A 15,014-nucleotide genomic window follows, 5' to 3' on the forward strand; every position below is an offset into this window, starting at 1 on the left:
GAAAAAACATTTTCAGCCAAATTTTGGATCAGGGTCCATTTAATCTTCAGGATGCTAGAGCCAATAAAGAGTACAGGTTGCAAGTAGCAGTTGCCATTCCCTTTTAACAATTGTGACAAAATCATTGTCCACTAAAGCTGCACAGTTTCATACATGAAATCCTACTACAGAAAGAAAAGGTGATGAAGAACGCTAAATTACTTTACACAGTGTAAAAAACCTCAAATCCCAAGAGAAAAATCCCATGCAACTGCACACTCAAGACCATGCTGACCTGCATTCTTACATATGTCCTTATCTAGGTATATTAATCCAGTACTTCACATCTACAATACATAGAGGACATAGTCAAATACTACATACATGAATTTTATCTTTCTGTTACACTATCCAGCCACGTATTTCAATGCAAACAAAGTCTTTTTCCTACCACCATCCTTATTTAGGAATGGTGCCCAAAAAATCAGGAGGCAGACTTAGCTGCATGTCACTAGGAAGTCCTCCCCGGGCGGCCGGTGGGTCCCTGCTCCCCGCGGGCTCCATGAGCTGAGGGCACAGCCGGCCGCGCCGCGGCCTTCACCGCGGGCTGGGGGGGAACCTCTGCTCCGGCGCCTGGAGCCCCTCCGGCCCTGCCTGCACCCACCGGGTGTCTGCGGGGCTGCTGCTCGCACACCTGCGCACTCCTCTCTGGCTGCAGTTGCTGTTGTGTACCGTTTCTTTCCCCTCCTTAAATACTTTGTCCCCTTGGTGCTACCACCGTCGCTGATGGGCTCGGCCTTGCCCAGCGGCGGGTCCATCCAGGAGCCCTCCTCCTCTCCTCAGGCTTCCTCTGAATCCGCGCCTCGTATCCACGATTTCGCTATGACCAACCCATCGGGCATGGGGGGAGCTTCTGGCAGCTCCTCACAGCAGCCACCCCTGTAGCTCCCCACTACCAAAACATTGCCACACAAAACCAATATGCCTGGTATAAAAGACAGTTGATTTACCACATACACTGGTTTTGTAGTCATGTAATTCCAATTTAATTTTTCTTTTTTTCTTCTTTACACTCAGTTCTTCATCTTTCTATAAGGGTTTAAGAGAATTTTGGGCTGCCCATTATGAAGTAAACGTTCTCACCATTAGTGCTAAGTCAGGTGCTAGCAAATTCTTCGGCTTGGCACACTGTACACAACAAATAGGTTTTTTCTCATTGTATTCTAAGGTCATACTTGTTCTGCTCTATGCTCTAGGTCATTCTAGCATTACTGTTTGCCCAGATTCTTATTAAGGATGTATGACTTGGACTACTTTTTTCCTAGGTAGATTGGTATTTCCAAGATGAATCTTTTGTCACACCTTTTCATCCATGCACTTCTACTCTTTGAGTTGCATGCACTTCTTTCCTCTTGATGTGACTGTATTCCTGATTTATCCATAGTATTAGCTTGAATGTCTCTGTTAAAAAAAGCTTAAATAAGGCTTAGATGAGACTAAGACAGCTATAGATGCTTATGATTTCTTTTCTCCCCATATGTTAGTTTTCTATCTGTTTTGATTAGAAACAAACAACAAAATCTTGCCTAATAAAATCCTTGGGAGATGGAAAATATTGCAAGAATTTGGGAAAAAAGATAAATAATGTCATACATCTGCAAAACATTCTGGAACCTGAGAGGTGGCATATTCAAGACGGCAGTGCACCCCTGCTGTGTTCATACAGGGAGTCAGTGTGACATATGGCTGGTTATGAATCCTGCTGTATATGAATGCTACATGTCCTGGCCTTGTCAAGGTGTTACATTTTTCCAGTGTTAATGTGTTGAGTTAGGGCTGCATAAAGAAAAAAAGGATTCAGCAACAGTTTCAAACCAAGAGTCTTGTAAATAAACACTGTGAAGAAATAAATGACAGGCAGATTTCAGCCTGCAGGCTCAAATAACAACTGTTTTAACAGTTGGGAGTTGGAAAGAACTGAGTAATTTTTAGAGACAGAGCCATTTTTAACTGCTTAAAAGGCATCAACCATATAAAAGAGCTATGAATATTTTAAAAACTACTTTATTTCTTCAGAAATGGTAATTCTTGATCAAAAGAAGTTGCTACAGATCAAGCATTATTTGGTGGAGTGAGAAATCCAGAGAGAGAAGCCTGCAGGAAGAATTGGCAGGGAACTAGGTAGACTCTCCTAGAATGGAAGATGGAGAGACAACTGGTAAGAAAGAGGTCTGTGTTTTATTGTTTCAAAACATAACTTCTTGCAATTTTTTTAGTTAACAGTGCTCTATGATTAAGAGAATATTTGATAACTACTTGCCAGTTTAATTGCCCCAGAAGAAAAAGAACTAGTCTTGTTGAGGTAAACCATATTTGCTTCACTATAGACTGCATCTGGGGTCCAATTATGAAAGCAGGAAAAAGAAATCACCTTGATGGACATATGCTGTTTGAGCTTACAGTCCTGAACAACTGGACTTTGAAAAATCAACCATCCTGAGAGAAGATTTCTAATACTTTAACAGACATAACCTTATGTTAGATATGTGAAGTCTTTTCAGTGACCTCAAGATTCTTTTCTTCTCCTTGTTCTGAACAGCCTGGTATTAATTTACAGGAAGGCTCTCAGAAGTCTTAAAAGGTATCAAAAGCTTTTTAAATCTTAAATATGATTTAGTGATAATAAAGGAGAAGATTTATCACAGAAAAATGACTTATCATCAATCTGTATTTGCAGAAGATACCATTTATATTCTGGTTTGGATGCAGAATTCAGATGTACTTTTCACAGGAGATCACCTATCTTCCTCAATGGAATTAATGGGAATTTATCAACATAGCTTAAAACAAAAAAATTACAACATTTCGCACAGCTCACTCCTGAGGATAGTCTTCAGTCTCCTGCTGACTTTGTTAACTGCAAGGAAACTATTGAGAAAAATCACTATATGATTACAAAAACACAGGACTGGAAGAGTTTCAAAACCAATTCTTTACTACCTCTCTCCTTATCCTGATGCAGGATCTACTCTGCTGGAATTCATCTAGGAAAGATTAAACAAAATGACTCTCAATTTTAAAGACAATCTGCTACAGTTCTTCACTTATTTTACCATGACAGTGATTCCAATAGATTGCAAAAAAATAGAAGATGGAATTTAACAGGAACAAATACAGCATGTTACATTTTTTACAGCTAATCTATGATCTAGAATAGGTCAATAACAGGATGGATCAAGAATCCAACACAGGATGAAGAATAACTGGCTGGGTAGCAGTACATTGGGGATTACATTAGATTAAAAAATCATACATCAAGAATGTCATTCTATTTCAGATAAAGGCAAGTGCCAACACAGCGTGTAAGGCATATAGGAGGTAATCCTTTCACTACTCAGGATTGTAAGGCCACAGCTGCCACACTTCAAAACCTAGGTTCGTACTTCAGAAAGAGGTGAATCACATGGACAAAGTCTAGAGGAGAACTGTGAGTGGTCACAAACCTAGAAGGAATTTATGAAAAAGGTGGGAAAACTAGTCTGTAGTTTACCTTAGCAAAGCAGATACTTCAAAATATGCAAAATCTTCTGCAAAGAGAATGCTTTTAGTGCTCAAGGGGGATAGAAGAGGTACTAGTAACTTACTGCAAAGGAGATTTACATTAGGTATTAAAACTACAAGAACACTGAAACAGACCATCCATACAACCATCAACAGAGGGTATGCTTAAAAGGAAGTAATAGAAACTTCTATAAGGAATATCCAGATGGTATTAGTAATAATGCCTTGGAGAACAAGATAGTTCAGATAATCTATCAAAATCTCATGCAGCTCTGAGATTTTTATTAACATGTCTTTATTCTTCAAATGTAAGCAGTTTCTCAGTTTACCATAAAGGGTATTCACTTTATGAACCACTCTTCTTTTAAAGAAGGTTTGGGAAGCTTCAGAATGTTGATATGTTTCAATTCCATTTGAATTTTGCAGTATATCACTTTTAAAAAGTATGATATTTAGAATATTTCCTTGTTATTTGCTACCTCTGTTGATCTCACTAAGTTAACCTAAAAAAGGTTTTTCTGCTGGACGCAGCTGAGGTAACTGATCAGCCGGAGTCCTGTTTACTTTAGTAAGAGTAAATTTGGGTGTCTGATCAGCATGATGTTTTCTTTGCTCAGAACATTGCTTAGCTAATACAGTGGTTGACAATATTCATAGTTAGCAATTTAAAAGCCAGTAATGCATTTGTCTTTTTTTTTTTTTCTTTTGTTGACATATGTATGTGAATTATTGCATTAATTAATCCTTGTACAATAAGAGATCTGCTGTTCACACATGTGCAGGGTGACATCTGGTTTTAAGATAAAACTTTCAATAGCAGACTGGAAAGAAGAAACAAATCTTCAAGAAACTCATGGGGCAGGGGATAAAAAAAGAAAGGACCAATTAATTTAGGCTTTCTTTAGTTGCCTTAATCTCACCCTGAACTTCTTTGGTCAACTGAGAGGGGGCAGGGGAGGGTATAGCCATTTATAATTTTTTTTTAAGTTATCTGTCAAGACTAGAAAGATTATTTCATTAAAATGCAATTTGAGGTTCACAAAATTTTCTAGGCTATAAATTTTTAACTCACCTAATCTTTCCTCTGGGCCATTCTCAGAGTCCTCAGAATATGCCAAGATTTTTTATGGTTAGGGCCTAAGCCACTTGAAATGATTCATAAAAGAACACAGTCTAATAGGGCAAGTTACCTAAATAATTCAATACTGCCATACCCTTTGACAGGTACACAAGAAACTGAAAATTCCTTTTGATTTCATTTCATATTTGTTTTAGGCTAGAGACCATTTCTTTTCTGAAGCAGGGAAATCCTTTGCATTATACTGCTTCACATCTGGTGCCACAAAGCGCTCTATACACAGTGCCTGACTCGTTCCATTTGAGCAAGAGGGGCTTCTGTAGGGGACAGGCAGGCTAAGTTCCAAATGCAGTCCTACAGGCATCCTAAATAAATAGAAAAATAAGCTAGGGGAATTATACAGAAATTCTGAGCACCTTCTGGGTGCTTTGCCAGATTTACCTGACTTTACCAGATTAAACCTATTTTGTACCCTGAGCCCTGGAATACTGACCAACCATGTTCTGCTGGCCTGGTTTTCTCCCTGCAACGTCCTTAGATGGGCTTTGGCAAATTAGAAAGGCTGCACAGAGAGTGCATCAATTTGCACACAATATCTGCAGCATAAATTTGTCGTCTCAGCAGCGCTGGTTTTTTTTTTGACGTAAATCATGAAACATAAGCAAAGGAAGAGCCAGAGAAGAAAAAGCCCATGGTAAAGTACTGTGGCTAGAGCCAGACCTCGAGGATCTGGATGGAGACTAACCAAACTGCCCTCAGGAGCAGCATAGACATTAGCCCATGAGGCTGTGAACTAGCCATCTCATAAACAGTGCTAGCTTAGGGATCTCAGCAGTTTGGTCACCTCTATCACTAACTATCAATTTTTTGTATCTTCTCATAGCCTAATTTACATATAACTTCTACTGTCATGTTCCTGCTTGATCTGTTTGACCCCACTACTACATTACCATGGCTAGACAACAGCTGACAACCTTTTTCAAACTGTTGTATGTATAATATCATCTTATGGGAGTCCTCATCACAACATTTTCATGCTATTGCTCTTTAACTGGGCCTGCAATTACACAGTTTAATTAAATTTTGTTTAACATGCATCTGCGATGTTTCTTATTCTTTATTTGCAAAGTGATTCCCCCCTCCACTATAAAATAGTGGCAATCTCCACCAGCATATATTGTGGTTGGATGAGAAGATCGTTGTAGATCCCTTCCAACTGAACTAAACTATTCTACTCCATTCTATTTCATATTATTCATATGCATACACTATATCCATTCTTCTTTTATCATATCAAATACATACCTTTTGATCAGTCTTATATTTCTCCATTCTGGCTGTGCTGCTGATGCAATATGTTGAAGTATCCAGGACAGCAAATTTCTGGGATAGCTGTCAAGTATGAGTTCTGGAAGGCGTTTTCCTGAAGCCACTTAATGAAAAGGGGGGGGGGGGGGGGGGGGGCGGAAGACTTACAGATAAAGCTCACTAAACCTTGTCTGAGGCCATAAGAAAATATAAAAGCACCCCATGTTTTTTGGAGGGAAGTCTATGTTTAAACAATCTTAATTACTCAAGTTGTGATTGAACTCTGGGCAGTGTACTTAAAGACATTGCTTATTTTACCTTTTCCTAAGGACAAACATTGAAAAGACAGGCCTAATGTCATTAACCCTGTCTAAACTTTCTGCTTATTGGAGCCTGTTTTATTGAATGTAGGTGAAATTGCCCTTAAAGCGGTATAAGGAGAGCAGAAGTATATGAACAATTAATTTTTTTTTGTTCTTATCACAAGTTTAATTATACCTGATACAATTAATTTTTAACCTTGAGAAATATTTTTATTTTCCTCTGTTGCACATTAATCTGTCACTTCACAGGGATTAAATATACTTTCATTAAGTAACAAAGCATCCAGAATCTGCAGAATCTAATCTAAAGGCAGCTAGTAAAACTTCAGCTATTTTGCCTTTGAGCATTTAGAAGAATGTGATAATACAGGAGCAATTTTGGTATCTACACTGACAAATATCATGCTAGTGCATCACCAGGATGAGTAATGAAGTGCCTATTTCATCTCTCACAGGGCATAACTCACTGATTCCTGTATCTTCTTGTTCAGGTAGTAGCTGGTCCTATCCAATTTCTACTTCTAAAGAAAAGATCACATTCAAGATTCAAAGTCCTACTCCAGCTTTAAAGAGAGCTGCTTTCTAGTGAGAGACAGCAGACCTTGCAGATCTCCTATGTTCAATTACACTCTAGTTTCCAAAGATGCATAACTACTTGGATCTTCTTCTCTTTTAACAGGGAAAAGGGAATGAATTTATCAGGCTATCTGATAATTTCCCTATCACCCTTTTTTTCTTCACAAAGATTAACTTTATGACAGCAACCTGTTTTTCATTCTGTAAGGAAGATACATTCAGGGGAATCCCTCAGTATTCCCCAAAACAAAGACCTTGAAGTTATCTGCACAACAGCAGTAAAATATTTCTTAATTTTGTATACTGCTTGAAGACTTACGTCAGTGTGTCACAAGCTGTAACATTTCTTAATGAGCATTTCCAACTAGCTGCTGTCCTTTGAAATGACACAACCTTGTATTATGTCCTGAGCCTGCAGTTATGAATACACACATAAAAGTACATCTACTTTCTAAACACGTAAACTTCTGTAGAAGTACTAAAATCTTCAATATTATTAAATTCTTATAATAATTGGATTATTAATAAAAGTATATATTCTTTTCCTTTTTCCTTTGTACTTGAAGTTTCTATTTACAGGAATGCTACAATTAAGAGTTGCTACGCATATACAGTATCATCAATATACACATTATACAATATTATAAGGTCTTCGGTTTAGAAAGCTGAGGTAGCCGTTAAACAACTCATCCTTAAAAGAAAGAATAAGAATTGTGAAGAGGGAAAAGTCCACCAAAATGTCGTGTTTTTAACAGCCTTTTTCCAACAAAGCTCTGAATAGCTCAGTGTATTATGTACTGAAGCAGGTGTGAGTGAACCACAGGCACAGATCCTCAGAGAATTCCTTCTAAGAAGTATAATGACTGTTATTTTTACCCTTTTAATCCCTAGTCTCTCCTTATTACAGCTAATCATCTCAACATGTGCATTAGAGAGCTATGCAAGTAGCTCCAGAAATCAATTGATATCTAAAGCCCTAGTGCTTCTGTAGCAGCATCTTGGAACAAACATGGGTTAATATATTGTAAATCTTCAGTTTTCCCTTGTTTTAACAAATGCTTTATCTCCATATTCCACAGCACAGTTATTAACTTCATCTGTTTCTATTGCCATTTTTAATTTGTTATGTGACTGCACAGCAAGGCAGCTTTTAACCAAGTCAGCTGTACATAAAGCCTATAATAAATCCTAATTTCAGGGTGTATATTCCCAGAAGACTCTTGCCCCTCTGTTAAGGAGAAAAGTGACTTCTCAAAAAGAGATGCAAGAAAATACCAACAGTGCATACATATCAGCTCAGACCCACTCACACACAAAGGAATGCCATACAATCTACTCAGTGCAATAGAGAAACGTAACAGATTGTTCAAAATACCTATTTCAACTCTTAATTGCAAGCTGATTCCTTTGGCTGCTATTGATATCCATCCATGGTGAGTATTCCCTATTAGAAGCACATATTTCTAACACGCTGTTTCTGGATGTTCTACTGACACCCGCCTCTGGCAGAACCCGTCAATAGGGTGAGAGAGGGGGAACACCTCCAAGAAGATAGACCACAACTTGTCATATCAGCGTTTCTCCCATTTGTAAAAGAAGACTTGATTCTGACAAAATATGTGTTATAGAAAGAATTTGTTTGGTGCACGCGAAGCTGTAGGCAGGCGTGGGCAGGTTTTGCCCTTGGCCAAAACGAACAGCGTCCCCCACCAGTTACAGCACCACGTTACCAGCTGCCCGATGTCAGCACCGGTTTCCCTTTTGGTTCAGCAGATACAGATTCTGTGTTTTGAAATTCAGCAGCACGGTAGGTGATTTTTTGGTGCGTGTTAATGCCACCATCAATTTTATATATGACTGCACAGCAAGACAGACTCTCTAGGGGTATGCCTGCTCCGGGGCCAGGGTAGCCTTGACAGAGATTCACCCATGATGTGGAGAGGGAGCCCAAGCATCCCACATGCAGGCATTTAGCAGGCCAGCTCTCTGAGCAAAATACATCTCAACTACTACAGAAAATCAGGTCAGCTCTTCCCAGCAATCTTGAATCTGAAAATATAGTATTTTAAAAATATTTTAAATTAATATGAAAACATTACTGTTTTAAATGAAAATCCACTGCAAGTCTCACAATGCTGCAATAACTTAGAAGAATAAACTTCATTCCATTTCAATGACTCTGAATCTCCCAGGCTTTCTGAAATGGATGTCTTGAATCCAAATTTTCCAGAAAAATCATTCCCATAAAAGATCACACCCAAATCTTTTAAAGTGGATAATCACAGTCAGTCTACTTAAAGTTCTTCCTAAGAGTAGCTCATTTTGCCTTTCCTGTCCTGAGCAGTATTAACATTAATAATAATCAGTGCTGAGTAGTGAGAAGTTTTAAATATAGCCATATATTATACATAACTGCTGCAGTGTTGCTGCACACTATTATATAGCTGCCTGCAGATGGCTGCATTTCAATGGGAAAAAACAAACATACCATGTAAAAAATAATAAAATATGTCCTTAGGTGTGTATTTCTGATTTCTAAATAATATTAATGTTAGCAATATTAACAAGAATAACCACAACAACAATAATAAAAAATAATCAGTGCAATCCTTTTACATCTAAAGCAGGAGATAATTGGTTCTGCTGTGTGTAAATCAGTTTCAAAAGTGCACTAGGATATTTTTTCATAAAAGAACATAGGAGCTTAAAGCATTATGATTATTCAGAGCTGAAGTTTTAAAAACTTCTCACACTTTGAGTTTTAACTGAGCAGGACCACCACTGTTTACAAGGGACTTTTATTACGATTACAATATCAGGGCAAAAATAGAGCAAGCATTCTGATATCCTTCTGCTAGTCTGCAGGCTTAAAGCTCTTTACAATGAGTATAGCAATATTAAAAATGGATTAACTTTTCAATTATGGCCTGTCCTTGAAATTTTATTTTGCTTTCCACTTAATATAGTTACTTCAGCATGAGCACGATAAAGTGCCCCTAATTCTAACTGCATAGCCATAATGTTACCAAAAGGTTTTAAATGTGTTTTTAAAGTGATACTTCTAAGTCTCAGTTCTGTTCCTCCTCAATTAAATGAAGAATTTGCATTGATTTGGAGGGATGCAGAACAGAGCTGAATATTTTCTTGCTGATATCTCGCACAGCACTTTTCAGATTCAATATCTCAAACTGCTTTACTATCACTAAAAGCAGGGTTAGAAAGTTGGTAATGCAACAGCCGAACAGTAATAATACGTCAGCCACTGAATGGGCAAAGTATTTCTTTCCCTTTGCATATGTCTTCTGCCTTTCACAACTGCACATGCCTTGTGTGTTTTCCAGAAGCCGCCAGGGATCCCACAGTTACCAGGATGTATCAGGATTAATTTCGGGCTGACTCACAGAATTCCTGTGTGAACTTGGGCAAGTCTTGCAGGACCCAGTTTTCTTCCAGCAAGATACAACACTGTTGTAAACAAACAAACATACAGTTCAGATTTTAAGTCTTTACTTTCACTTACTATTCCAGCCTCTTGGATATTCCATGTCCACTAATAGCATTAGTTCTTTGGGGATGGAAGTATCTTTACTGTCTGTGGTGCAGACAGCGCAATGCATCCCTCAGCTTCTAGATATTAGTGGTTATCAAACGACAGGCATTCAAAAGGACACTTTAGGGCAGGGGTCCTCAAACTACAGCCTGCAGGCTGGATACGGCCCCCCAGGGTCCTCAATCTGGCCCCCGGTATTTACAGACGTCCCTGCACCCCCCCCACCCCACCCCACCCTCCGGGGGTTGGGGGGGTAACCAAGCAGCGGCAGATGACTGCCTGCCACTGCATCCGCGTGCCGGCCCCCTAGTTAAAAAGTTTGAGGACCCCTGGTCTAGGGTCCATGAAGTGACGCTTGCTCTCCAGGTGAAGGAAACAGCAGGTTATAAAGCCATGTCTGACAGGAAGGTAATCTTTTTGACCTTGTACAGACAAGGAGATGATCACCTAACTTTAGCTTTAAACAAAGCCAAATTTATGTAAATTAAAAAAGCTCAGATGCTTTTATTAATGAAAAAATATGGAGAAACAAAGTGCTAGCTAAGTTATAAATTTCACGTCCTTATTTATTTTTAAGTACTTACAAGCAAAAATTACTTAATAAGGTAGAAAAATAATTTGTGTGCAACAACCCTATGTACCAGCCTGTCATAAGTAAATCCTATACAGAACATGCTGCCTTTCTTCAGAGCACAAGACTGCATCCTTGACAAGACACAACACTGATATAAGTCCATGCATATATTATTTAAGAGCTCAAATTTCCTCTCACCCTGACCAGGGCCAGAACTAAGGCCCAAAATTCTTTTTCCTATAAAGAACAGTTGAAAAGCAGCTAAAGCATAACAAGCTTCTTATTACAGTTTCATTAATCCAAACTTGGAACATAGCCACTAATAAATGTGTTGACATTTTTAAAGTGCATATATATCAAACATTTATACCTGAAATTGTCTTGGAAAATGGAACAAATTAACTATATGAAGTAATTAATGCCAGCTGGGGCATTCAATTCTTAGTGATTTCAAAATCAAAAGCAGCATTTTCTCTATAGAGGAGGAACTTTTAGGGTTATTCTGGCAACAAGAATTCCTTTAGCTCCTGTCTGAAATGCCTCCCTTTGGAAAGAGATTTGTTTAAACGTTGCTTTGCAGTGCCCGGCAATGCTTATTCCCTTTTGGTCTCAAATGGCAATTCTGACCCTTTAATTGCCTTTACTGTTAAAACTGTGTGTTCCACTTCAAATTTGGATTTGAAGCATTCAGTTTGGCCTTGGATAGTGTCACGGTTTTATCTGCTAGAACGAAGTGGCCCCTTCTCAGATCGCTGTCGCTGCACTGCATCCCAGAGCTGTCTTTCTGACAAACCCCATCGACCTACTTCTTTGAGCCTGTTTCAAGGCTGATATATGTTTCTTGCATTTGCAGTTCTTCTTTTGAGTCTGTCTAGCTGTTTTCCTATATCCATCCTGTCTCACCAAACTAAATATAGGCCTCGCACCCCAGCAGCAACAACACAAAACCCCAAACAGAGTGGTAAACGGGCTTGTTTACCATTGATGCTGGGCCTATTTACACAAACTTGCCATTAGCCATCAGCATAATATTAAGCTAATTATTCTGACTCTCCCCACTCCCCGAGGTCTTGGTGTTTAGCTAACGGAGATACATTCCTGCTGCATTCACTGGGTCAGTCGCTGAGTCTGGATCAGCAGAATCACACTCGTGAAGAGCATCTTCGTAAAGGCGCGTGCAAAGCCAGCGCGGGGCAGCGCCGAGGAGGCAGGCTGGTTTGAAATGCACGAGCAAAGCCTGGGCCCGGGAGCCTCAAGCAGCTTTTCTGCTCCATTCTAACAAAATAATGAGGGTTTGGTTGGCATTAGTGCTCACAGCCGTCTAGCGTGGCTAGCGAGTGCTGGCAGTGGCGTTAATCTGCGTCCGGCTCTGGCATGCGGCCGTAGGGTGTAACATAAAAAATGAAACCGACAAATCCCGCTCGGCACTTGCTCCGGATGCCCTACCGAGGCGGCGGGGCCGCGCTCGGCGGTGTTACACCCCCCGCCCGGGCCGGAGCCACTTGTGCCACCTCGCCCCCTGCGCGGGGGTCCAGCCCGCCGAGGCTGGGAGCGCGGCCCCCGCTGGCCCCGCCGCGGTCCCCGCCTGGCCGCCCCTCGCCGCCGTGGCGGCTGCGGGGCTCCCCGCCCGCTCGGGGCGGGGCTGCGGGAGCGGCTGGGGCCGCCGCCTCCCGAGGGCGGGCCGCCGGTGACAGCTGGGAGGGAGCCGGCGCTGGCAGCGAGGTGCGGCCGCCGGACGGTGCGTCGCCGCCTGCTTGCCGCTCCGTCCGCATCGCGCCAGCGGGTCCCTCGGGGGGAAGCGGGGCAAGGGCTTGGCGGGGCCCTGCCACCGTTGCTGGCCGCGGCGTGGGTGAGTAGCGGCGGCGGGAGGCAGGGGTGGGTGATGCGGGGGCGGCGCGGAGGACGGGGTGGGGGATGGATGGGTGGGGGGATGGATGGATGGATGGATGGATGGATGGATGGATGGATGGATGGATGGATGGATGGATGGATGGATGGATGGATGGATGGATGGATGGATGGATGGATGGATGGATGGAGGTTGCCGCCGCCGCACTCAGAGACTTTGATGGTGCGAGGTGCCCGAGGGAGAAAAGTGCAGCCCGGGGTGGGCCGGGGCCGTGCGCGTCTCCGCTCGCCCCTCCGCGCCGGTGACCCGACGGGCGAGGAAGCCCCGAGAAGGGCGGCCGGTCCTTGGCGGGGCCGGGCGCTGCCGGTGCCCAGGCGGGAGAGGCGGCTGCTGCCCGCCGAGGGGGCCAGCCCGGCCGGGCCCTCCACCTGCCCCGGCGCTCCCGCAACTCCTCCGCAGCCAGCATCGAGCCGGGGCGCGGCCGCGGCAGGGAAAGGAGGGCCCGGGACCCCGCGGCTGCGGGGGGTACGACCCCTCCGAGCCCCGGGGGGCTGCCCGTGCGCGCCCATCGCTGCCGGCCTCCCCGCGGCCGGTGCCCGCCGCCGCCGGTCCCCGCGGGAGGGGACAGGGATAACGGCGCTCCGCGCCCTGCCCTACCGCCGGGCCGTACCTGCGGCTCCGGGGGGCGTCGGCGGGGCAGGCTGAGGGGGGCTTGGACCTGCTTGGCAAGCCCAGCCCTGCTGCTTGGGTTCTCTAAGAGCAAATCTGAGGCCTGCCCTTGGAGGGCTTGCGGGATGAGGCCTTTTTTTTTTTTTTTTTCCAGGGTGCAGGCTGGCAGATATTTACATAATATCTCTGCTTAAGAGTGACCTCTTCCCTAATTGGAGGCTTCCTTTCCATTTTCTATGGCAACACTACAGAGCACATCACTCCAGGGGGTTGGATGAGAGGAGTATCTGCAGGCAGTGTCATTTTTCTGTGTTGGTTGCCCATTAAGACCGGTTTGTGCTAGTGAATGGGCGAGATTGTGAGGAGAGTTCTCGCCCTCGGCTCTTGAGGCAGCCGCTGGGTCAGCGAGTCGCTGCGGGATCTCTACATAGAGAGAAGGTGGAGTGGACACAGGTGTAACAAACGAGCAAGAATTATTTTTGTTAGGTATTTGCAAATTCTCAGTCGTATATTAGTGGCCTGACTGATGACTTCCCTGTGCCACACTGTCTAGTCAAACAGTCCTAAGATATGATGCTAATTCAAACAGATGGTATTTATTTTTATTATTTATTGATTTTAAAAATTCATAGGATTTTTAGAAGGAAATCCTAGCAGATTTTGTTAGGGGGAAGAAAATGAGTCCCGCTTAATTTCAAGAATCCTTTTGCTCCCCGAGATCCCTGCCCTGTGATTAGAACCCATCATGTATACACGGTAATGGCTTTTCTTACATGATCGGTCTCACTGACAGTAAGCATGATGTGCATATGTATTTATGCAGGAATGGGATTCTGTAATGCTCATTAGGGTCTGCTGTGTTTCATCTCCATGAGGTGCCAGTTTCTGTTTCAGGTTTTATATGGCTAGAGGTGCATACACGTTGTGTTGGTTTTCCAAAGTCTGCTGAAAAGAAATGTTTTCTGATTGTAAAACGCACTAATTCATGGTACGGTTAGGCAGGAGGGTTTTTATGAAGACTTTTGCATTCTACCTAATTATCTTTTGAGATGCTGTTCTGTTTTGTATTGAAAATACGCATGCCTTACTATTTATAGTGCTAAAATTAGTTATTGTAATAGAGGAGCTGTGATATTCTGTAGGGCTTGGAACATTTTCTTTCAGTCCCTGCTCTCTCTATTTCTTGGTCCATTGGGATGACTGTTTCTTGCACCTGAGGTAGTGTGGGGTCTTTCTGGGTTTGGATTTTTTGTATTTGAATGGGTGCAGGTAGTGAGTGTTTTAATATGAAGTGAATAGATATGTTGGTGTTTCAAACAGAGGGGCCGACAATCTTGTATCTTCTAGAGGTGATGATTCTCCTTATGGGGTGGAGAGACCACTGATGAGAGAGGTGCTCCAAAAATTTAAGGAGGGCACCCCCTAGAACTCCTTCACTGAGGCATTGGGCCATAAGTCTGCTACTGGCTGAGATACTAGTACTGTAAGAAGCCATTGGTATAGAAATTTGCCCAACATATTTAAGTTCTTCTGCATGCAGATAAAGT

General features: G+C 42.4%; 1 protein-coding gene across 4 annotated transcripts in view; it reads left to right on the forward strand.

Moving 5' to 3' along the window:
* Nucleotides 1-12,532: 12,532 nt before the first annotated feature.
* The window catches only part of LOC121088053 (janus kinase and microtubule-interacting protein 1-like), a 246,654-nt gene continuing 244,172 nt past the window's right edge, over nt 12,533-15,014 (forward strand). For 2 of the 4 annotated variants that reach the window (XM_040593753.1, XM_040593733.1), the window contains exon 1: nt 12,533-12,798. The gene's annotated coding sequence lies outside the window, so the exon portion shown is untranslated. The remainder of the gene's footprint in view (nt 12,799-15,014) is intronic. The other 2 variants (XM_040593762.1, XM_040593770.1) reach the window with 1 other exon arrangement.

Source organism: Falco naumanni, chromosome 1 (genome assembly GCF_017639655.2).
Source record: "Falco naumanni isolate bFalNau1 chromosome 1, bFalNau1.pat, whole genome shotgun sequence".
NCBI lineage: Eukaryota > Metazoa > Chordata > Aves > Falconiformes > Falconidae > Falco > Falco naumanni.